The sequence below is a fragment of the Cervus elaphus genome, chromosome 19, assembly GCF_910594005.1.
Source record: "Cervus elaphus chromosome 19, mCerEla1.1, whole genome shotgun sequence".
NCBI lineage: Eukaryota > Metazoa > Chordata > Mammalia > Artiodactyla > Cervidae > Cervus > Cervus elaphus.
In genome coordinates, this window is record NC_057833.1 from 45157345 (window position 1) to 45181853 (window position 24509).

Here is a 24509-nt window from a genome sequence, read left to right on the forward strand (position 1 = left end):
GACAGGAAGAGGCGCTGGGGTGCTGACAATGTTCTGTAACTTGACCTGAGTGGTGGTTTCACAAATACTCCTTTTATAACCATTTGCTTTCCTGGTATGTTTTACTGTTTCTGTATGTATCAATATGTTGTTTTAGCGGTTTTGAAAATCCCATGTATCACAGCATCTTGATAATTTTACAGTGAGAAGGCAAAGGATGGTTTGCAGAATTTTTTGGAGAAAACTCAAATTCTCAAATGCCATTCTGGCAGTAGTTTTTCCCACAAAACTTTCATTTCAGGCCCTAGGAACAACATTTATTAGACCTCTTCACTTTCAAAAGAGGGCTTTTTTTCTTTTTCTTTTACAGAAAAGATTTGATCACTTAACTGTCGTGTGTTACTACAAAGAGAGTAAAAACAGAGAGAGTGTGCATTCCCACCAGGCACCCCCTCTTCATAGTGCACCCTGTTTAAGTCACAGATCCTGAGGGGCCCTGGGAATGATTGATATCCCCCCAAAAGTGCTAGGCTTATCAATACAGTGATAGCCAACAGATTTGGCTATCCACAATTTGCACAATTTGTTCATTCCCTTTCACAGAAGAGGAGAAGTCGGTCAATTTTCTACCTGGGAAGATGAAAACCGGCACATTGGATAGAGGTTTTCTGACTCTAGAGCCTGTGGGAGTAATCACCAACCCTTCTTCCATCCCCTGGCCATTGTCTAAATTGCGGATCGGCACATGTTTGAGAATCTTTAAATTCTCCCTCTCCCAATGGTCAAACAGTCAATTTTTTTCCTTTCAAAGTATCTTTTGATTCTATCTTTCACTTTTAATTTCCTCAGGTTAGCACTGGCCAACCTAATTCCTCATGTGAGTTATTGCAAAAATCATCTACCTGTTCTCTCTAAAGAACTCCTCTCTTTCCAGCTCTGAGTCCACTGGTGGCCGTCCATTGCTCCTTGTCAAGTCCAGACCCTCACCATGACTCAAGGTGCTTCATGGCCTGGCCCCTGCCTTTTCTCTTCAAGCCTTACCTCCTACTCATCTCTTTATATATCTGCCCACTAGTGACTCCAGACTATGTACTGTACCCCCCCTGCCCCCCGCAGCAGGGATGTTCTAACTACAGTGCTTTTTCCTGATAGCCCCTCCCCCTGGCCCCCTCCACCATCTCTCTAGTCCCACTCATCCTTCTAGACCCAGTGCAAATGACAGACCCTCCAGAAGCATTCCTTGATGCCTTTCAGCCAGAACCTATTCCCCCCATTTCTCTGCATCTCTCTTGTCATCTTTATCAGAGTCTGCCCTGGCTGGTATTTGCACAGCTGTGACTGCCTCTAGACTGTAAACTCTTGAGAATAAGGAGAGTGTCTTACTTACCTTCTGATCCTTAAAGTCTGGCATAGAGCCTGACATATCCTAGTGATTCAGTAAGTATAAATGGTCCTGTATCACCCACTTGAGTCTGTATTCAGTGGAGAGGACTTACATGGCACCCTCTTTTCCTGACATTCTGACCTGGTTCATCCCAAAGCAAATGGATAAAGCAGAAGTCAGGCGGATGGAGGTTTTCTTTTTCCAAAAGGAGACACCCGATATTGGAACAGCACAGAAGACTATTCATTTAGGGTGCAATTCTGGCTGGACGCCCACCTGAAATAGACTTTCTCTGCCCCAGTCTGGGACTCAAAAGATTCTGACAAGGTGAATCAGGACAAGAAGAAGTGGAAAATTTTTCATTCACATTTCACTGAGAAACTTGAACTAGAAATCAGTGTTTCAGGCCCAGCCTGTCTTGTTTTCCCAGACAGGACTCCCCAATCCTCCAGTCAGCCCTGAAAGGAGCTGTAGCAGGAATAGTACAAAGTTGCCGGGAAGGCTCTCATGTGGCTTTCCCTGTTAGGAAAACACCATCCCCCTCTGTATGCCTTCAGAACACAGATTCATTGAGAATCTGACTTTCCGTCCAGGCATTTTTCAAGGGAAAACTCATGCGTAACTGCTGTTGCAATACACATGGTTAATTTCCCTTGAGTCTTTGAAGCTTTCTTTCTTTAGTAAATCATCCTGCGTGATCGTGTGACCTGAGACCTGGAAGTGGTTTTGTCTTGGTCCCAAGCTGTGGCCTCCAGAGGGAAAGACTCTGTCCCATTTGGACACCCACATGAACACACACGATGCTGCCTTATTCTTACACAAATAGGCAGACCAGATGGAGTTTCTACAGTCTTTCATTTATAGGCCTTTTCAAGAGCCGAGCAGGTACCTGACAACCTATCCACCTTGTAAATTAAAAGGCACTGGAAACGACTATGTTGAGAGAGATACTGAGAGCTGCAAGCATGGGCAAGGACATGCATGGGAGCCTTGGAGAAGCCCAATGTCAGAGCTGGCAGAGAACGAAGGAATTGTCCTTGATAAACCTCTCAGTTTACAGAGCCAATCACAGACATCCATGGAAGAAAATCTTGTCCCCAGTGTTTTCTAAGGACTGTCTCTTAAGATCACTGGGGGAGTTGGTCACAAATGCCACCTCTGGCCCATTCTAGACTCAGTCTCTGGGAACTCCCACAGGAACTAGGGTTTTAACTAGCTTCCATGTGATTCTGATATGTCCCAAATTTCAGGAAGCTGTGCTAAGCATTTTGGCCTTTCTGCTTGGACACCAGCTGGGCCCAGCCTTCTTATAGGCCTCATCTGGCTCTATTTGCTTGTCCCTCCATTTACTATCAGTCAATCCTGGACTTTCTCACCCCCAGATCATTTCTCTCCCCTGACAATGCTCTCCCCAGCCTCCTTCTCCAGCCCCCCATCTAAGGCTTCTGGCACCCAAACTGCCAACATTCACCCCCACCATCTAACCCCAGGAGTGTTCCAGCTGGACAGGGCCCCAGAAAGGATCTAATGCTGCCTCCTCCTCCTGTTCCCCATCTATACACGTTCCTTCCTCTGCTTCCTTTTGTGTATTAAGCAATGACGTTATTCGTGGAAGCAATAACACCTGCTGTCTCCGGAAGCCGGAAGCACCATGTGGTCTCAAGAGGGGTCTGTGAAATGATAAGGGCTTTTGAATTTGGGGACTTGCTCAAGGCTTCTTATAAATTGTGTCCTGGGGTTATTTAAAAGGAAGTAACCATTTTTCTAAGTGTCTCTGCAGACTTTGGTGTATATGGTTTAGAGCTTTTGCTAAATTCATGCAATGAAGCTTTGGTTGTTATAATCTGTTTCCTCCACCCACCCACTTCTAGCCATCAACCATTCATTTAAGTGAAGGTCATTCTGAAATTCCTTTGTGAGTGATATTTACTTGAAAGCAGATTGGTCTAGCCTTAAAGGAAGCACAGAAGCAGGATGGAAACTCAGGGCTGTGGCAAGCTGAGTCACATTCCTGCTTCACTTTGTGCAGCTGTCATACCCGGAGGACTTTACTACTTCTGCCTAGAACTTCAGTTTTTTCATCTGAGAAAGGATTGTCACATCTTCCTTGCAGATTAGTGTTATAGCGTCTAAAGCACAGTAAATACGCTGATGCTGACACGTAGTGAACATCCTTCTCATTTTTCTTAATTTCACAAACTGCACTTTCAGATCATGTGCTGCAGAATTCCTACATCTGGTTCCCTGGGTTTTAAGACCCTTCCTGGCAGTGAGAGGATCCTTCTGGAAAGGACTAAAAGTTGTTGAAGAGAGAAGAGTAGTTTGAGTCATTATCATCGAAATGACAATTTTACAAGTAAACACGTGGGATGCATTCAGTCATGGTGACTTCCTTAATGCATTATTGACCTGAGTGCTACCGCTGGGCTAAGTCACTTCAGTCGTGTCCAACTCTGTGCGACCCTATGGACTGTAGTCCACCAGGCTCCTCTGTCCATGGGATTTTTCAGGCAAGAATATTGGAGAAGATTGCCATGCCCTTCCCCAGGGGATCTTCGAACCCGGGTCTCCGACCTTGCAGGCAGATTCTTTTCTGTCTGAGCCACCAAGGAAGTCCCATGTATTATTGACCAGAGATGTACTAATATGCTTTAGGGAGTGATACAATTAACATCACTGTGTGAAGTTGTTGAGAGCTTAAAATTTATCAAGTTTATTATACAAAAAAAAAAAAAAAAAAAAAAAAAAAAAAGTTTATTATACAACTTATGATTGCAGTTATCATTCACATTTTGCTCAGTAGGTTTTTTTTTTTTCCAAACTCGTTTATATTATAAATGTAAAACTTTCAAAAATGATGCATCATGAAATTTTCAGTGAAGAAGAATTTTCAATGAATTTTATGTAGATACTTTCTCTGATTATCAGAGTGACATATATACTAGTGTCTTAGAAGATGATAGTTCTTGAGAATATAGTTATGATTCAGAAGACTGAATATTAGATCAACAAAAAGACAAAAAAAAAAAAACAACCTTAGTGATTGTTTCTGATATGGAAAGTGAAAATGAAACTCATGGTGTGGGAGAATGCTCCTTTGCTTCTACAGAAGAGTGGATTGAAGATAACATTTTACAAAATTTGGAAGAGTTTACAGAAATGTCAGGTATAACTATTGAATGTAGCAATGTGCAAAGTGTTAGTGAAATAACAAAATTAATTTTTGGTTGACCAAAATAAAAAATCATAAGCCTTAAGCATTAGTTTCTGCAAAAATCCTCTGGTCAGTAATAAGAAAGACAGGGACAAATTACCTGAACTAGACTAGATGACACCCAAGATTCTTCCCATTCTTATTATTCTGTGATAGCCAATTTGACATGGTATCCAAGGCCATCATCATCACAATCAAATCTAATAGGGTTCATTTAATATTATTCCACAAAACCCCATAATTCTTCTAAGACACTCAGTTTACCATGTTCCATGAATATCATGCCCCTTCCTGCCACTGGACTTCTGATTCTCATATCTCCATTCTTCCTTCTTCATTCCAATATTAAATTCTACCTATCCTTGGAGGCCCTTTTCTGTCAAGCTCCTCCTGCTTCTTCAGCTGAGGCCCACCCCACCAACTTCTCATCTGCATTTCTCTTAGGGTGCTAACATTAAACTACCTTGTGTTATGTGTATGGGAGAACATGTTTTTCCAGTCTGAGGACTCTAAAGATGTGTAGTGGATCTCAAGTTTATTCAGAATTCCCCTGGAACCTGGTGAAAGTTGTCCATGGAATGTTTGCTGAATTGAGCCAAGGAATCCCAAGGATTAATTCACATACATTAAATCTCAGGCTTTATTATTTTTCTTACTTAGGGTATGTTGGTATCAAGGATCAGATACCCTCTCAAACAATTTCAAATGAAAAGAATGGTCACTGAGAGGACACAGGGGGCTATCATTGACCTCCAAGGACAGGCAGGGTGTAATGTTGGGTCACAAGGGAACAGAAGAGGCTCTCTGTCCTTTCAGAGCTACAGGATCTTGTCTCTAACTCTTTCTGCATATCAACTCCATTCTCCTCTTGGCAGACTGGATAGATCACTCTACAAAACTCTTATTTTCTCTCTTGCATAATATAGGTTTGCTGTGATTCCTGCTTTGTCATACACAGTACTAGCTACTCTCTCAATAATGCAAGATCTTTCACTTCAAGCATACTTGTAACTTGAGTGACTATGTCTCTCCATTCAAATTATTTCAAAAAAGAAACTGAGAGGCTTGCCCAGACCCCAGCCCAAACTCATGTGTTCATCCTTGGGCCAATCAGCCAATAAAGAGCCATGGTAAATGATACAGGCCCTGATTCTGGGAAAGACTGAAGGCAGGAGGAGAAAGGGTGACAGAGGATGAGATGATTGTATGGCATCACTGACTCAATGGACATGAGTTTGAGCAAGCTCCAGGAGATGGTGAAGGACAGGGAAGCCTGGCATCCTGTCCATGGGGTCACAAAGAGTCAGACATGACTAAGCAACTGAACAACAACAAAAATGATATCAGTAAGACCTCCTGGATCCCACTCTTCCATCAAGAAAGAAGTTTCAGGGAGGTCTGCATTGCTTTTCAATGACTGGGCATTGGTTGGACTGTCATCCCTAAATGAATGTAATAGAACAATGCCTACAAAAAGCAGTGAAGGATATGGAGACTACAGTTCGGGTCTTCAGTGTGGACCTACAAGTCAAAGTGTTGGCTGTTTCCCAGTGGTTTCACAGGAGGCCCTTGGATGCTGCTGAATTTGGGTCTCTGGAGCTGTGGGAACTTGTGGGATCAAGCCCCTTGAAGGTTGGCTCAATCTCCGTTAGAACATTCCATTTGTATTTGTGTTTCCTTCCCAGGAGACACATGAATGGAGTGGAGAGGCCAGGCTAGATGGATATTTCCAGTCTCCTCTCCTAGTAATCAGCAGCAATATTACTCGAGTTGACAAGGTGAGGACCTGGGGGCAAAGGAAGAGAGTGAGTATGAAGGGTGAGGATCCAAGGATTCAGAAGCATACTCACTAAGTCATGTAGAAGATGCTGGAAGAGGACACTGAATATCAGTTAAAGCAGGTTCAGGCTAATGCCACAAGCTGATGCTCGGGCACTATGCCTTCCTTCTGAATCATTTTTTTCAGCATAAGACATGCTGTGGTATCTTCTGTCTTAATCCTCCACTGAACTCTTTTATCCCTCTCCACAGACTACCCCAGTTTTCCATTCAACTGATGATGATTACCAAATCCACAACCCCTCTGGGAGAGTTTCCCACAGAACGGGGGTATTCGTTCTTTGCCACAGAGATTTGGTAAGGTGCAGAGGATGGTGCTTTGCAGGAACTTCAAAGACCTTCAGATTTACAAACCACTGCATCTGCTTTTATTATCCTCATTGACTTAAACATTGAAAGACTAATACCTTAGTTTCAAGTGAGGAAACTGTGTGGCACCTCCACCATGGTCCCCTTTCACTGTGTTCTCCCCTCTGTCTTCTTCTTCTGCCTTCAGGAGACTCTTACTTACCCTTCAATGCCCCATTGAAAAGTCTCTTCTTCTGCAAAGCCTTCCTTGACTTCATAGCCTGAACAAACCTCTCCCTCCTCTAGACTCCTATAATACTCCCTCCTACCTCTCATGAAGGTAGCATTTATCATGTTCTACTTGGGTCTCTCTGACAAGCCTGAGTGATCCGTGGTGGCAAGAACCACATCCCCTTCATTTTTATGGTACTTGACTCCTATAGCCTCTGAGGATTTGTTGAAAGAAGACCTGTGCTCTTTTATCCCACTTATTCTTTGTGGGATATTCAGCAAGACCCAGTTTCCCTAAAACTTAGCATGTGCATCTCTAAAACAAGGTCAGAAATTAGTTTCACCCTGCCTACTCAAATCCCAGGAGACCAGTGATGGTGAAAGCTTCACAAATCCCAAAGAACTACAGGGGTGTGTGGGGATTATTCTGAATGCCGACTGCACTGCTTTCAGGGATGCCTGCTGACTTGGCCCAAGACAGAAGGACATTGCAGCCATGCATGTTTTTGTTTCAGTGGTTGGATTACAAATCGTAAGTTGCCCTGAATACTGATGCCAGATGTACCTGCTTTGCCTGTGTGGATCCTTCCTTAGTCCTGGACAACAGCCTCACAATAGCACCTGCCTAAAAACTTAGTTTGTCTTCTCCCAACCCGCAGGGCACTGGTGTGTGAAACAATTCTTCTCAAGCCTTTCATTCATTCATCCATTCACTATTTCAGTGCCCTTCCTACCTGAGACAAGCAGGAGATGCAGAGTAGGAGGTGATGAGCACTGTAACAAGGCTTAGCAAAAGTTCTCAGGAGAGAGGGAGGACCTGTAGGGAACTCCGGGGAGCAGCTTCCTTGGGAGGCTAACAACTGCGCTGCCTCTTCAGAGACAGGACTAACCAGAAGCCCCTGAGGAGGATGGAGAGGGCTTTCCTTGCGGCTAACACAGCTTGTGCAAAACCTGAAGGTGAGCGAGAACTGGGTATGCTCAGGGCATAACAGGTTGTTCAGAGCCGCTGCAGTGCAGAGATAAGGGGTGCGTGGGCAGAGATAAAGCCCGCACATGACGCAGGAGCCAGACGGGGAAGGATCTGAAGAACCGCGGCTTAGACCTGCTGGAAGAGATGTCTGAAATTCCACCGCTAACACTTGCCGGAGGTCAAGCAGTTAGCCTGCTTGACCAGGAACACGTCCCAGGCTCCAGGGGCCAGCGCGAGCCCAGAGCCTGGGCCGGGGAGGCGGCCTCCAGCGCCGGCAGGTCCTGGTGCTGCCCTCAGAGCCTCTGAGCTGGGTCGGAGGAGCCGCCAGGAGGCCGGCAGCCCACGGGGCTCCCAAGACACCCATGCCTTCCCCTCCCTGGTCAGTTTTCAGTTTTCCAAAAGCTGCATTGGTTCAGGGGGCCAGGGAACACCGATCAGGACTCCCTGCCTCCCTAGGCGGGGGTTCTGCCCTTTGTCATCCCTCCTGGCATCGGGGTGGGGGTGGCGGATGGAGGGTGGCCCCTGCCGTGTGAAAAGCGCCCGCCTCCCGCGCCCCCGCCCCGCCTCCCTGCCCACCCGCAGCCGTGAGCCGGCTTCCAGCAAGGAGCCGGCAAGCCGCACAAAGGAAATGGCAAGAGGGTGAGTCACCCGGAGGCCCTGAGGCTCTCGCTGCCCGGGCTGCAGCCCACAACAGGACCTTTGTGCTGCTCTGCGGGAGAACCAGAGGGACAGCCTCGGGGAGGTGGCATTTCTGGGCGCTAACGCCCGGGAGAGGGGGAGGAATCTCCACCGGAAGGAGGATCAACCTCTCGGCGCCGCCACTCTGCAGAACCATGGCTGGGGACGCTCAAGATGCCGCTAGAGAGTGACCCGTGTACCATCTTGTCCAACTGCTGTCCCCTCCAAGAGTACACTTTAAAGGCAGAGGTCTGTCCCCTTCAGACCTCCTTTCACTGTGGGGCGAAAGGCTAGAGGTCTGGGGCAGAGTCATTCAACTCTCTCTTCCTACCACAGTCCTTAATACAGCACTGAGAAGATGCTGGAGATGGATATAGGATGGATGGATGGATAGCTAGCTGGGTAGGTGGGTGGATGGATGGACCAACAAACAAGTGGATGGAATAATTCATTCACACAAGTACAGCATGTGAGCAGCTCGTCCAACACTCTTATTTCACAAATGGGGAAATGAAGGCCCAGGACTTGGGAAGGCCTGGAGCCAGATCCCACAGCCAGTAGGTGGCCGCTCTAGATTGTGGGTACCATGCTGCCTGGCCTGCTTTGCTCAATCATGTAACTGCTGTAGTGTGGCCCAGGGAACACATGGAGGGCAGGGTGGATGTGTGAACAGAAGTCAGGGTGGTAGAAGTCCCTGTGTGGATAAGACAATCACCAAAGTTAAAGTCAGGTCCTAGGGACTTACTGGTGAGTGAGGGAGAGAAACCAGAGCAATGGAAGGCAGGGTTCCAGGCTGTAAGGTGATCTCAATCTCTTGGCCTAGGCTGGTCCTAGGGTTTAGTAATATGGGGGAAGAATGAGCATTTGTTGAGGACCTCATGTATGGCAAGCATGAATATTTACTGCTTTGCACAACCCTGAGGGTGGTATCATTACATATAACAGAGACTGGGAGACCAGTGACCTCTGGGACACTCAGCTGCCAGCTCTGTCAGGGCTTCAGAATGGCAGTCACCTGGTGGGGCCATCATGTGACAGGATTGGGTTCTCAGCGTGGCAAGCCCAGACACCCAGTGTTTTCCTCAGAGAGGATCCACCTCTCAGGACTAATTCACCTCACTGTTAAGTGTCTGACATGTTACCAAGAGACTGAGGCGCAGAGGATCTGAGCTCTTCTCCTGGAGAAAAGGTGAGTCTACAAGGCTGGGAGGGGGCATGGAAGCAGAAGGAGAGGTTAAAACCCAAGCCAGGCAGCTCTGATCACCTGGGGCCCTTGCTTCCACAGTCGGGTGGCCTGCCCTGAGCGGTACAGCTGAACTCCTGAAGCCAGGCACAGCCAGGGCAGCATGCAAAGACAACGCCTTTCTCCGTGGCCTTTTTTTTCCCAATTCCCTTGCCAGTCATACTCACCACACTCCTTACAACAATCTTCTTTCAGTTCAAACCAAATCAATAGACTAGTCAAAAGCTTCAGACCAGCTGTTACAGCCACGCTCTGGAGACCACACCCTGGATGCCCTGATGAGATTCAGACGGTCCAGAAGTCCTGCCGTCTCTTGGCAGACCATGGCTTAGACAGATGCAGCCCATATGTGGCAAGCATCACTCCCCACCTCTGGCATTTCCCAGTTCCTTACAGAAGCTGATTTGAATTTAAGGATGAGGGCACTGGACTTCCACCTCCACAGACTTCCTAGATTATCCAGTTTAAAGATGAAGAGTTTAGAAGTTCAATAACTTGCCCAAAGTCCTGCCAAAAATAATGGCCACCAAGATTCAAACCCACTCTATTGTGGACGATTCCCCTCAAGACTGTTAACAACAGTTGTTGTTCAGTCACTAAGTCATGTCCAACTCTTTGTGATCCCCTGGCCTGCAGCACATCAGGCTTCCCTGTCCTTCACTGTCTCCCAGAGTTTCCTCAAACTCATGTTCATTGAGTTGGTGATGCTATCTAACCATCTCATCCTAATGATATTAAAGGCCACCAATGGCTGAGGGCTTGCTGTGTGCCAGGCATATGTGCTTGGCACCTTACATAGGTTTTTTTCACATACTTCTCTCAGCAACGCCAGAAGACTGTTCTCAGTTTCATTTCAGAGGCGAGACATGAGAAGCAGGAAAGAGACTTGCTTCAGCCAGGGTGACAGTCCAAGTGCTGAATTTCCATCCAGTCATGAGCCTCTCTACCCAAGCTCTTTGCCACCCCACTCCAGGGCAGAGTTAAGCAGGATGTCTGCAATAAGACCCCCCCCCCCACCGCCCCCAACAGTACTTCTGGTCCTGTCCTGGGGAGGAGAAGCCTGCAGCTTGGAGCAGGAGAGGAAGTAACAGCAGGGTTACCAAAGTCCAGAGTCTCCCCCTCTGCGTTGTTGGTCTAGGGTTTAGGTCTGTATCAGCTTCCCAGAGAGGGACAGGTTCAGACTGCCTGACTTCTGATGACTAATACATTGATTCACCTGTGAGATACACCGGCCAGAGGAGGTTGTGTTTCAGAGCACCGGCTGGGTCGGAAACTCTGTCCCTAGCTTCCTATTCCTGAGACTTTGGACATGTTACTCACCCACTTTGAATCCCAATTGAAACTGGGGGGAATAAAGTCAACCTGGTGGGGTGACTGTGGCTTAAAAAAGTATTTGTGTGTGAAATGCTCAGTTCAGAGGTTGATGTTTAGTAGGAGTTCAATAAATGGTAATCCCTCTAATTTTCATTATTACTGTTAAAACTGGACTTGGTCAGCTGATAAGGTCTCCTGCACAGTGGGTGGATCACACATTCCAGGCCAGAAGGCCGCTTGCTAGGAAAGCCAGGTAAGAGGGCAGGGCCTGAGCCCGCAGCACCTGATAGCAGGATGAGGGGTGAGGGCCTTGGACTCCACTTCCTCAGACTGCCTAGGTTATCAGTTTAAAGGTGAGGAATTCAGAGGTTCAGTAACTTGCCCAAAGTCTCCCCTAAATAACGGCACAAATATTGAAACTCACTGGTCCCTCCCACCCCCAGGGTATTTCTGCTTGAACCCCAGTGTTGGAAGCACTCTTGCCTTTTCCTGGATGGAGCTGCTCATCATGACAACACTCTCCTGTCTCAGTACTCTCTTCTGACTGAAAATCAGGCCTGGAGCCACCTCATCTTTGCAGCCCCTGGAGGGTAACATCATGTGCCCCCTCTAAGACCCTGATCAAATGTACCTTTCTGTGTGAGGCCTCCCCAGCTCCCCTAGGCAGAGGTAGACCAACCACATGCTGATGAGCTCATCGCAGTGTCTGAGACAGAGAGCAGAGGCCCACAGAAGTGGCTCTTGTCTTTCTGGAGCTTGAAGTCTAGTGGGACAATAAACAAAGCCCAGAAGTAAACCCCATCATTACAGTTTCTGGTAACTGCCCAGAACAGAATAGGCAGCATAATGTAATAGACAATAACTCTAGGAGTGATGGGGTCATCAGGAAAGGCCTTTCTGGGGAGGTGGCATTTACCCTGAGGCCAGAAGGATGAGATGGAGCCAACTTTGCCAAGAGCGGGGAACAGAGGGTTCCCAGCATAAGGAACAGCTTTTCCCTCCCCAGGAGGGGAAGAATTTGGTCTGTTTCTCACTGAGAGAAAATCTGCTGGAGCAGATGGAGGGGCTGGGAGGAGGCGTAGCAGTTACACACAGGCAGAGGCCTCACTCCTCTGTGTCCCAGCTTGGATGTGTGATGGTGAGAATAAGACTGTGTTTTATTGAGCATCTACTATGTGCCACATCTACTATGTGGAGGCACTTTCCATAAACTCTCAGTTAATCTTCACTCTCCTGCCACTGCTGTCCACTACTCGGGGTCCTTCTCTGTGCTCTCATCTTGCTGTCTTGTCAGTACTCCTCTGCGGGCTTGTTTCCTGTCTATTCTATCCACTCCATAACTCTCATTAAACTCTAAGTGCCTCTGTAAGGTGTCCCTAGACCCAAATACCTAGCCTGGAACAGGGTACTGCCACGTCTGAGGAGTTTTCAGCATCACTGCCCTTCGTCTGGTCCTGAGCAGTTATAATTTGGGGAATCAGTGAGATACTGAAATGTTTCAGGTAAAGTTGGTAGGAAACACACCAGGCATCCTGATGTAATGATTTCAGAAAGCCTCAGTTGCATCAGTAGCATGCCCAGAAATATTACTTAGTTTAGCCAGTTCCAGGATCTTCTACCCAGGGAGCTAATCTCACCCCTTTGTGTGTTGGTGTCTATTGCAAAGCGTGGCAGTCCCAGACCGGCCCCCTGATGGTGGGGGTCTAGACAGGCCATCGGGACCACGCTGCAGACAACAGGGAAGAGTTTGTGCCACTCAACACACTCACAGAGCACCTACTACATCCAGACCCAGGCAGATGTTCTGTTGAAGATAAAAATGAATTCAGTGTCCTTAGTCGCAATATTACCAGGCTGACTGTACACAGTGTTCTGATGGCAGGACCAGTTGCACCTGGTGATGGGGTGGTGAGTGACACAGCAGGGGACAGATCACAGAGAATCTTGAATGCCAGGCCAAAGGCTTTGGACTTTAGCTTGTAAGTAATGGAAAAGCAGGGAACCCAAAGTGCAATTTTTTTTAAACTTTTTTTTTGAGAAGAGGCCATTGCTGATAGGTCTGTTTTGAAAGAGTCATTCTGGGGAAAAGTAAAGAAAACAACTGACAAGGGTCTAGGAATAATTTTTAAAAATTGTGCTCAGAGGATGGCATCCCTGACGGTAGGGGCTTGGAGCAGCCCACTTCATTCACAGTGTGAGCAAGCTCTGGGTCTGGGAGACACAGAGAGATCAGAGAGGGATCCGTGTTGAGGAAGAGGCTGGGGGCAGGGGTGCAGGGTGGCCAGGGTAGGACTGTTGCTATGGAAACGTCAATCAAAGTTTACCCAGAAACCCATGGTAAATGAAAAAATACTGGCCTGGAGTTGAAATCAGGTTCCAATCCAATTTTAGTCACGATAAACTATATAACTTGGAATAAGTCACTTTATTCTCTGAATAACTTTCTTCAACTGAACAATGGAGAGTACAACCTCCAAATCTTGAATTGTAATAGATAAAAAGATGTGAAAGGCACTTATTGAATGTGAGTATACAAGGTCTTCTTCCAGGTGGTCACTTGGAATGAATCTTTTTCCTCCTTGCATGTTCCCATCTTTTTTCATCACGTGACCTTAGACTGAGCCCTGTGACTCCTTGGGCCCCTCTAGCTCTAAACTTCTAGATTTCTATGACAGATTAGGATTTTGTCAGATTAAGTTGACTCAGGTCTACAGAACGCCCAAATGGAAACTATTCTCCTAAAAAATATCATAGTCAGGTCTGAATAATAGAGCCATGTTGCATATTTAACACATATTTTACCAAATCTCAGCAGACTGTGCAATGTATTTTGGCTTGATTTTCAAATAAAAATGTTATTTATTTCTTAAAGGCAGACAGTAAGGAAAAGGCAATTTTGTTCTCTGGTCATTAAAGATGGGCTATATAGAGTATCCTTCCTGTAGGTCTTCTCACCCTTTTCAGCTTGAAATTTTCTTTACTGAAATTTACCACAACCAGTGGAAATGGTTTGTTTTGAAAGTACAACATTGAGAAAAGAGAGAGAGTGCCACCGGAGAAAGGGCAGATGGAGGGAATGCGCAGCCACCAGACAACTTTTCCAGGCTTGTTAGAAAGACACTGGCATCTCTTTGGGAGAACTCTGACCAGATATGATGAAACAATAGTGACCTGGAGCCAGGGTTCTGCATGGCTGGCCGGGCCAGCACCTTCTGTGCACGGAGCCTTAGTCTCCAAAGGAGCAGACTGTGTGTGCTCCCACCTTCCTGCTTGGGAGCAGGAGTTGGACTCAGAGGTTCTCTTGTTTCTTGAATCACCAAACCAGAGTTCAGAGATCTAAAACAGATGTAAGATTATCCCAGTGTGAAGGGTATAGTTAATTTATGGAACGGATGCTTCTACTTGTAAAATCTTTACTGTGCTTTTCTGTCTGACTTGGGGGCAATTTTGGAAAAGAATATCGAGGTTGAGGAATGCTACCCTCACTTGAGTGGGGGAAGAAATACAGCGTAAGGATGTAGAAGACAGAGATTTGGCCTCAAGAAGACTAAGAGAGAGAAGCTTCCCAGGGACCATCGTCTTTTCTGGATGCTCACGACAGGGGTGCCAGAACTCCACACATGTGGCCAAGGATGGTATCCCAGCCTGGATCCTCACAGCAAGCAGCTCTACAGCACAAGCTGGTAGTTTATCTGGGGACTTGATCCCAAGAAACAGGAGAGAGGCTGGGGAGGGCAAAGGGGAACGAGGAAGAGCCAATCTGAGGGTCTGTCCAGCAGGAAACCAGAGCTTGAACCTGGGGACTCACAAAGAACTGTGAAGGGAGTATTTATCGACCACTGGCTCTCACTGAGCACAGGTCACCTCATGGGTCGTAACCCCCCTTTCCCCTTCTATTTCCAGATTTTCTCCAGTGTCGGAATGGAAAAATTGATTTCCTCAGGCACTCTGCATGATGGTGGCAGAGGAGCTTAGGGGCAAGAAGGGAGAGAAAGGAGGTGCTGGGAGCAGTTGCAGCAGAGTGGGGGTGGAGGCAAGTCCTGGCTGAAGTAACAAGAAGGGCTGACAAGATGAAAGCACTCAGCAAGTTAGAAAAGTCAGCACTTATTAGCGGCAAGTGATGATGGACTCACCCGGTCACAACTGGACTCCCAACCCACGGATGGGGAACAGGGTAGTTTTCTGTTTAATAGTTTTAGAAGATTCTAGAAAGACAATTTTCTTAGAAAGGAGGAGAGAATGGAAGAAAAGAAAGAAGGGAGGAAGGAAGAAGGAAGGAGGGAGGGAAGGAAAATTGCTAGAATCTCAGGGAGATGCAAATTCAGTAGTAGTCCTAGTATTAAGTTGCTCAGTCTTGTCCAACTCTTTGTTACCCCATGGAGTGCAGCCCTCCAGGCTCCTCTGTCCATGGAATTCTCTAAACAAGAATACTGAAGTGGATAGCCATTCTTTTCTCCAGGGGATCCTCCTGACCCAGGGATTGTGGGTCTCCTGCATTGCAGGCAGATTCTTTATTGTCTGAGCCACCATAAACAAACCTAGAGTTTTCTTTTTGTATAATTGCAAAGCTAATTCATGCCTAAAATATTCCAACACTTAGAATATACAGTGAATAATTTCTGTTCTATCCCAGATCTCAGTTTCTCTCCCCAGAGGTAATTACTGTTAAGAGTTTCTTGTGTATCTGTCCCAAAATATTTTATGCATATGAACACATGTATATTTCGTTTAAAAATCACAACTTAAAACACATTTTCTGTTTTCATTTTCTGTTTCAAGAATTGTTTCACATGAGCATGTGTAAATCTAACTCATTAAAAAAAAATTCCTACATAATTTTCCAGAAGGAATTATTTAATTAGTCTCCTTTTTATGGACAGGTAGTGGTTTTTTCTTTTTTTTTCTTCACTGATTACAATGAACTGTTGAATATTCTTGTGTGTCCTTTGTACACAGATGTAAGAAATTTCACATTTCTGGGAGTGACCAAAAAAAGTGTGTGGTTAAACTTTGAGCAGAGATTGCCAAGTTGCACTTGAAGGATTCTTGCAGATGTGTCCCTGGGGAGGAGAGTGCCTGCTGGGATTCCCAGTTCTCAACACTTGGTGATCTTTACGAATCTAGTAAGTAAGAAATGAATCTCCTTGTACTTTAATTTGCATGTATTTAATTGTGAGTGATACCCAACACTTTATCCTGTTTTTATAAATCAAGTATTTTTTCTTTCTGACAGTGCTTGTTTAAGAGCCAAAATAGCAGACACACATATGGTTGGTGTGTAGGCTTTGCCTGAATGAATCATGACTGATCTAAAAACCTGTTGTGCCAGACCTGGCGGGGAGAACAGGGGGCAAAGGCGATACAGCCCCTGTCTGTAGCACTTAGGTCACGGAGGGGGGCATCCAGATACCAAGCAAAGGCAATAATGTGCTTCGGTGTCACAGAGCATTTTGGAAAGTGCCCCACAGACAGCATGCTAGCCCCCTGACCTGCTGCACCTTCCTAGCACAGCAAGGCGGGGTGGGGGGCGGGTAGTTAAAAACTAGAAGACAAAGGCGATGGGGCAGAGTGTTCTCAGTAGGAGGCAGTGGGGCCACAAGTGTGAAGTCCCCAAGGTAACAGACAGCATTAAATGACAGAAATTTGGAAGGGGTGACAGTGGGGGCAGGGAATTAAGAGGGAAGCTGGGGAAGGAGGAGAAGAATTAGAGCCATGAACTAGCCCAGTTTGCCAGGAACAGAGAACCCAGGACCTTCCTGGCTCGTCTGGATGAGTGTATCACCCCAGGGGCTGAGGCTGCAGGAGGGGGCTGCTGATTAACTGTGCGAAGGATTTGGGACTTTTTATCTTAAGGGCAATAGTGAACAGTTAGAGCTTTCAACAGAGAAGTGATATGTTAGGGTCGAATTTCGAGAGGTTCGGTGTTGTTTGGAGGAGGAAGGAGGGGGTGGTGTGGCCAGGCTGGAGCCAGGGAAGGAGTTTACCGTGTCACAGGTAAGAGCTGAAGCTGCCTGGAGCCGGGTGGGATTGGCAGTGAAGACAAGAGCCATGGGCAGACTCGGAACTACTTAGGAAGGAGATGCAGCAGCGCGGTTTCAGGACAGACTGCTGTGGGAGTGAGGGAAAGAGGGGGAAAGAGTGGGGGAGCCCCGGGCCGTGCTGGTGTTCCCTGAGACGTGGAGCAGCGGCTGTCAGAGGAGCAGCCTTGTTGGGAGGAGGGAGCAAAGGGGTCAGAATTCAGTCTGTGGAGTCGAGGGGCCTGAGAGACATGCTCACGGTCAGATGCAGGAGGCGGTTTCATTATCTGGATCTGCAGTTCAGGAGAGAAGATCAGAATGGACATACAGCTTGGGGCAACTTCACCTTAAAAATGTTTCCTGGAGTGTGTGAGAACCCCCATGGATGGGGAGGAAAGCCTAATTTAAGGCTGTAAAGATAATGACATTCATTAAAAACAAACTGAAAAAAACACTTTTACAGAAGCTCTAAGTAATTCACTTTAGAATAACTTAAAAATATTTAGTGAAATTGTCTTGTATATGTTTTAACAGGCTCTGCCAGAGCCTGTGTGTATATGGAACGAGGGGTCAGAATCTGGTAAGACTCCTCTAGATACCCTTCAGGTCACAGGCTCCTTGTCAATAAGTTTGTGCTCACTGGACACAGAGTCAGGTGGGAGAATCTGAGGGTGGAGACCTCAGAACACAAACACACAACATCCTCAGCTGCCCAAGCCAGGGATGCTGCTGGCCTGGGGTCTGGTGACCAGGGCCCTCCCTGAGATGCAAGCTCCTGGTAGAGCCAGGGTCTGTTAGAACCCGGAGATGTCCTCCTCCCTGACCACAGTGAGGCCCTATTTTGCTGTGAAAGTGCTGCATATGTTGTGAGAGGGCAGGGTGCTTGCTGCACAGATCTGCAGAGACCAGCAAGGCCATATAAGCTGACAGGGCTTGAGGAAGCAGGTCACAGACATCTGCTCACCAGGGCTGCAGGCTTGCTCCCTCCCTGGAGGCACATTGTTATACTGTCTGCTGAGGCTCTGCATCCACTGATCCCAGCTGACTTTGGGAAGTTCTCCCCAAGCACTTGTCACTTTGCAGAACAGGCATCAGAGGCCTGATTTTTGCAAGCAGACTGCCCGGGAGGGTTGCCAAGGGAAGCGAGGGAAGATGAGGAAGTCCTGCCCATCAGAGAAGGTACTGGCCCCCTTTCCCAGTGGGCAAAACGAGATCAGATCCTTCAGATGTATACAGCATCTTAGTGGCATCATGGACCGTGTTCCCTTGTCAGAGAGGAGCATATTTGTCCAGCGTTTCTTGGCCAATAAATTATAAAAATGGGACTTGGTCCTGGGTCTTTTCTATTACTTCACCATCCATTCAACAACTGCTGTTTCCTGAGCCTTTGCTAATCCTTTCCACTGCCCAGGACACAAAGAAGAGCAAGGCCCACAGCCACCCTCATGGGCACTGTGCAGACACCTTCCTCAGTGGGCATCCCAGCATCCTGCGCTGGACCAGCCTCTCACAAGGACCCCCACCCCATCCCACCTGGGCACCAACACCTCGTTCTGCGGTGCCCCCTGCATAGACTCCTTCTCACCCACCTGGAGTCTGACGGTCTGCAGGGCTTCCCAGGTGGCACTAGTGGTAAAGAACCCACCTGCTTATGCAGGAGGCATAAGAGACTCTGGTTCGATCTCTGGGTCTGGAAGATTCCCTGGAGGAGGAAATGGCACACGGTCTCTCCTGCACATGGTGCCACCCTCCCACATGGACAGCTTCCTCACTCCCATGGGCCCCAGCCTCACCAGGGCTCCCACCCCCTGTGAGAGCCTCCTCCTTACTCTGGTTAACTCTGCCCTTTTGCTCTGGGCACTGCTCAGGTGTGGAGGCCTCCTTGGCTCCACCTCACTCCATTCCTTCTGGACAGAATTTTCTGGAAAAGGGAAGACAGCTCATTCTTGTGGTCTCTTACTATACCCATCCATCTCCATTCTGTAGGTATTTCCATGTCCCCAGGGCTAGTTGAGTTCTCCAGTTCACTGAGGTCTTTGTTGGGTCCCACCAAGTCTCCCCTGCCTCTGATCTTGTTTCTGTACCATCTTTGATGACCCAGATTTCTTCAAGTGCCAAAGCTGTGGGGTTCTGTTGGAAAATGTGAAAGAACACCTCTGATCACCACTCTGCTTTGTCACCCCCTGCGGTGCTGTGGGCCCTGCATGTCCATCTGGAGTCAGACAGCTGTTCCAGGGTGTATCTGGAGTAGGCAGCTTGTGCCAACCTCCCCACGCTGGGCTGGAGACAAATCTGAGTGACAGATACCATGTTGTGTGTGGGATTCCCTGCCCTCGTCTTCTTAGAATCTGTACCTACCAGACCAAGCTTGCAATGCCCTAACTCCTGTTCTCTTATGATAAACCTCTTAGGGGGCTGCTGAGACCCCAGCATGAACGGACTTCTGATTGCCCATTGCCACACATTCTAGATATTTCTAAACTCCAGCTGTGGGTACAGTTTGCCCTGAAACTGGACCATCTGCAATTATCTGGCTGAGATAGCTGTCCTTAGACTGTTTCCCTCTCCCCTTCACTGTGCTCCATACATGGTGGGTCCTTGTTTTGTTACCCAGCCATTGGCTAAGACTCTTGCGGTTCTGAGGAATGAGGACTTGAAAAGGATCATGGAAGAGACAGATCAGGGCCCATCTGCTACAGTTTAAGTCCACGCACACCTGAAAGGCCACCTTTTCCCTCCCATCTACCTCAGCCTTTAGCCAGCCCAGAGGAAATTAGATTCTATTTCCTCCTTTTATGATGAGTTAAGGAGGAATAAGATGAAGGGACATTTAAGCTACCTGTGATCAGGTAACTTGTCTATGGAGATTTATCAGACCATGGCTAGGTCTCCAGGGAGTGTTGGGAAACCTTATTGGAAACAGACACCGAGTCTTGGAGAAGGTTTCATTGGCCGGGATCACCCAATTCCACTGTTCCATTTGCCATCCTTTTCAATTCCTGGATTCTAACTCAGAGTGGTCTGTTTTTAAAAGTTGACAAGAGAAGGCACACTCCCAGTTTATGAGCGTGTGGAGAGAAAGCTCCTCCTGCAGAAGGGAACAGAAGGAGGGTGGCCCAACTTAATCTGAGCAAGTCAGGATGCCTGCGCCCCATGGAAGTCCTGCTGGGAGTCCCAGGGAGTGACTCTGTCTGCTCTGGGACTTGCCCTCTGTCCCAGGGGTGCCACTGCCACACTCAGCAGTGAATCCCTGGCCCAAGAAGTGGAGGAAAGTGGGGAGGTGGAGGGAGCATCTGTTCTTGGGCACCTGTCTTTGTAGCTCCTGGGCAGCGGGAGCACGTAGCAGGAGGGGCACAAGCTCACTGCACTGCCCTGTCCGGGTGCCATCCCTCCCAGAGCCCTTACATCAGGTCTAGCCAATAGGACCTTCTGCAGCACTGGACACGTTCTATATCTGTGCTGTCCAACAGGATGGCCATTTAGCCATCCATCTGTGACTCTTGAGCCCTTGAAATATGGCTGGTGTGGCAATGAACTGAATTTTCTATTTTCTTTCATTCTAATTAATTTGCATTTATATTTACATAGTCACGTGTAACTAACGACTACCATATTGGACAGAGTGGCCCTGGGCAAAGCCCTGCTCTGCTGGGCACTCTCATCTCACTCAGGCGTTGCTAGTGATGGACTGGATTCCTTGAGGCACCAAAAAAGTGGCTTGTGGGTGAGTAGAGAAAACACCTCTTCCTGAATTATGCTCCATGACAGGGGTCCCAGAGAGTGCTGCTCCTGCCTTTTTGGAAAAAGCTAGCTCTTTCTGAGTACTTACAGTGTCTAACTTTCCACTGGGTATATGAGACCTCAACAGGGTCTGGAGTTGGTATGCCGGCTCCAGAGACCTGTGACTAAAGCATCCTACTGCATAGACTCCCCAGCCCTGGGCCATTTCTGCTCAGCAGACACCCTCTCCCAGGAGCCCCTCAGCATCCTGCTATACCGTTCTCCTCCTAGGTCAGAAAACCAGCTGCTTTCTTCAAGAAGCTTTCAGACTCCTGAGAAGACACAGAAATTGCTTGGCAAAGGAGGAAATAAAACACCTAAGCAGACCAGGGCAGCCAAGGAGAGAGCAACTCTCTCTGGAGCCGTGGTCCTCAAAGTGTGATCACTCAACCACAGCACCAGCATTAGCTGGAAACGTGTTGGAAACACAAGTCTGCTCAGACCCAGACTGTTGAATCAGAAATTCCAGGGGAGGAGCCCAACAATCTGTGTTTTAACGAGAATTCAGAGGCTCTCAGAGTGTGAGAACTGTAGGGCGGAGATGGGTGGGGCAGAGGGCATAGGGCCGACTTCTCAGAAGATCCCAGAACGAGCTTCCGGGCCCTGAAGAAGAGCACAGGGCAGTGGGGAAGGAAGGCAGGCCTCGGCACAGGCCCGGCACCACATCCCACAACTGTATCCATGCTCCCCATACCTTCTGATACATATTTAATAATCTTGGAATCACAATTTTGTAGATGTTACATTGTTTAGAGTAAATGGCAAAGTATTCTTCAGAGTCAAAATTGCTTTTTTTAAGCTTTTTATTTTGTATTATTTTATATTTTATTTTGTATTTTGTAATTTATTTTGTAAATTAATAATGTTGTGATAGTGTCAGGTGATCAGTGAAGGGACTCAGCCATCCATATACCTGTATCCATTCTCCCCCAAACTTCCCTTCCATCCAGGCTGCCACATAACATTGACCAGAGTTCCCTGTGCTATACAGTAGGACCTTACTAGTTATCCATTTTAAATGTAGCAGTGTGTTCATGTCCATCTCAAACTCCCTATCATTCCCCCTGGGAACCCTAAGTGTGTTCTCTGACTCTGTGAGTCTCTTTCGAGTCAAAATTGCCTTGTAAAAGAGTTCTTGGTTGCACCTGATTTTGTGTTCTAAATGTAAGTAAGGATTCTCTTTATGCTATTTTTGAAAGTTTACAAAATTTACCTAATGAACTCACCCAGTCTCTTTCCTTTGACTCCTTTAAGGAAAGCATATAACTCTTAATGCAAAATGTCTATTCAAAGAAATCAAAGATGTATAGCTAAGGCACAGCTTATTAATAATCCTCTTCTCTTGGACATTTATTTCTTCATCAGCTCTATTTCCCCTGCAATCCACCTACCCACCTTCTCCCTCTAACCCCCTATATACTTCCTGGCATTGAGCAAGGAAATCAGGCAACCAACTTGCTAAAACTATATAAAGGTAAAGATGAAGATCTAAGTAAGAGACTTCCTGGCTTCAGTGCGCTTTTGTGCATGGATGATACGTGGAAATTTCATGGTTTAGTGAAAAAAGCACAGGTGGAATCCTAGCTTCACCTCTTACTAACTAGTCATTAAGCTCTAAGTCTGTGCTTCCTCTTTTCCATGCCTTTTACATGAGGCTAAGGATGTGTTGTGAGCGTTACATGAAACAATCACGTGTGAAGTAGCTGACACTTAATAAACACTATTTGTTTCTACCCTCCTTTTCTTCTTCCAGGATAAACACGGGGAACATGAAAACATCTCAGACTCCGAACAAGATTACTTTGACTCTAAGACAGCAATGTACTATGACCTTGGGTGAATTATTGAACAGCTCACCATCCCAGGTTCCTCATCCTTAGAATGAGGGTGGGAAAAACCATACCCATCTCAAAGGGTCATCCTGAGGATTAGGAATGTTGATACATGCCAAGGTCATGAAAGAGTACCCAAAGAGAGACCACAGCAAGCACGGAATGTAGGTTAGCTTGTGTTACTGATGTTATTATTATCCTCAGTTCTCAACTGTTTCGGACAATGAGATTGTCAGGGCAGTGGCCTGTAGATAATGAAAATCTTCCCATGCACTGAGACCTCTAGGACCTTGAACAACCTCTTAGCACTACAAAACTATTTCCATGAAATAAACACTCCTGTTCCCTCCAGAACCTCTTTCTCATTCCTTGAATTTTAAAAATTATATATTCTGATGAGTTTTGATGGTTTACCTGATCTCTATCACAGGACAGCTCTTTCCCTATAGATCTCATGAGACGATTTGGAGTAAATAATTTTGGGGGAAAGGGAAACAGATTGATCAGTTGATCAGTTCTCTCACTTTGTTTCATAAAAAAAATTAGGATGACAAAGCCAAAGAGTCTAATTTTATGCTAGTTCTCTATTTTCTTTTTAAATTATTATCATTAATCCCTCAAAAAAACTGTTTGACTCAGGTCACTAAGGGCTTCCCAGGTGGCACTAGTGGTAAAGAACCCGTCTGCCAAGGCATGTGACATAAGAGATGAGGGTTTGCTCCCTGGGTTGGGAAGATCTCCTAGAGAACGTCATGGCAACTCATTTCAGTATTCTTGCCTGGAAAATCCCATGGACAGAGGAGCCTGGCGAGCTACAGTCCATGGGGTCACAAAGAGTAGGAAACGACTGACACAGCTTAGCAGGCACAGGTCACTAAATTAAATAAACTGACCTTTGGTCAAATGGTTTTGTGGGTCGAAATACTGTTCTGAATGAAAACTTGTCTTTAGATTGGGGCATGGGCTATTTTGATATGGAATTGTTGAGGATATAGATAGATTTCCACTTAGAGAGTCTTGGCTTACTTTTCTTACCACTGAATTGCCTGGGATGGAAATCCCAAAGGTTCTCCATAGAAGTGAATATTCTCCATTGATAACATTTTATTCAGAAGTAAGAGGAAACCTAGCCCTTCATCTCAGAATTCTGCATCCCTTTGTCTCATGTTTTATTACTTAATCCCAACTTTGTTTGTCTGGTTTTTGTTTTCCTTCCTCCAAATCAAGCAATGTGATTTGCTCATTTATTGCCTCTTAAAGGGGTGCAAATAGCCACCCCACTTCCAGATCCATCCACTCCTGCAGGACTCTTCCTGGGACAAACCCACCTCTCCAAAGCCACTCTGCCCCAGACATCTGATGTATGTTACCTGACATGGTCCTTGAGTTCATGGTGGTAGTTTAGTAGCTAAGTTGTGTCCAAACCTTTGTAACGGCATGGACTGTAGCACTCCAGGCTCCTCTGTCCATGGAATTTCCTAGGCAAGAGTATTGGGATGGATTTCCATTTCCTTCTCCAGAGGATCTTCCTGACCCAGGGTTTGAACCCGCATCTCCTGATTGGCAGGTGAATTCTTTACCACCGAGCCAGCTGGGAAGCCCACGGTCTGAGTTCAGTTCAGTTCAGTTCAGTTGCTAAGTCATGTCCAACTCTTTGCGACCCCATGGACTGCACCATGCCAGGCTTCCCTGTCCATCACCAACTCCTGAAGCTTGCTCAAACTCATGTCCATCGAGTTG

At 46.8% G+C, this 24509-nt stretch overlaps 1 long non-coding RNA gene across 2 annotated transcripts; it reads left to right on the forward strand.

The window, feature by feature from the left end:
• The first annotated feature begins 9604 nt into the window (after positions 1 to 9604).
• Positions 9605 to 23112, forward strand: LOC122675960. 2 transcript variants are annotated; one of them, XR_006335376.1, is made up of 5 exons: positions 9605 to 9772; positions 11584 to 11730; positions 16097 to 16263; positions 20746 to 20881; positions 22691 to 23112. It is a non-coding gene; the product is annotated as an uncharacterized LOC122675960 (long non-coding RNA). The 2 variants fall into 2 exon arrangements; XR_006335377.1 differs by lacking the exon at positions 11584 to 11730 and having other exon boundaries at positions 9606 to 9772.
• The last annotated feature ends 1397 nt before the right edge of the window (positions 23113 to 24509 follow it).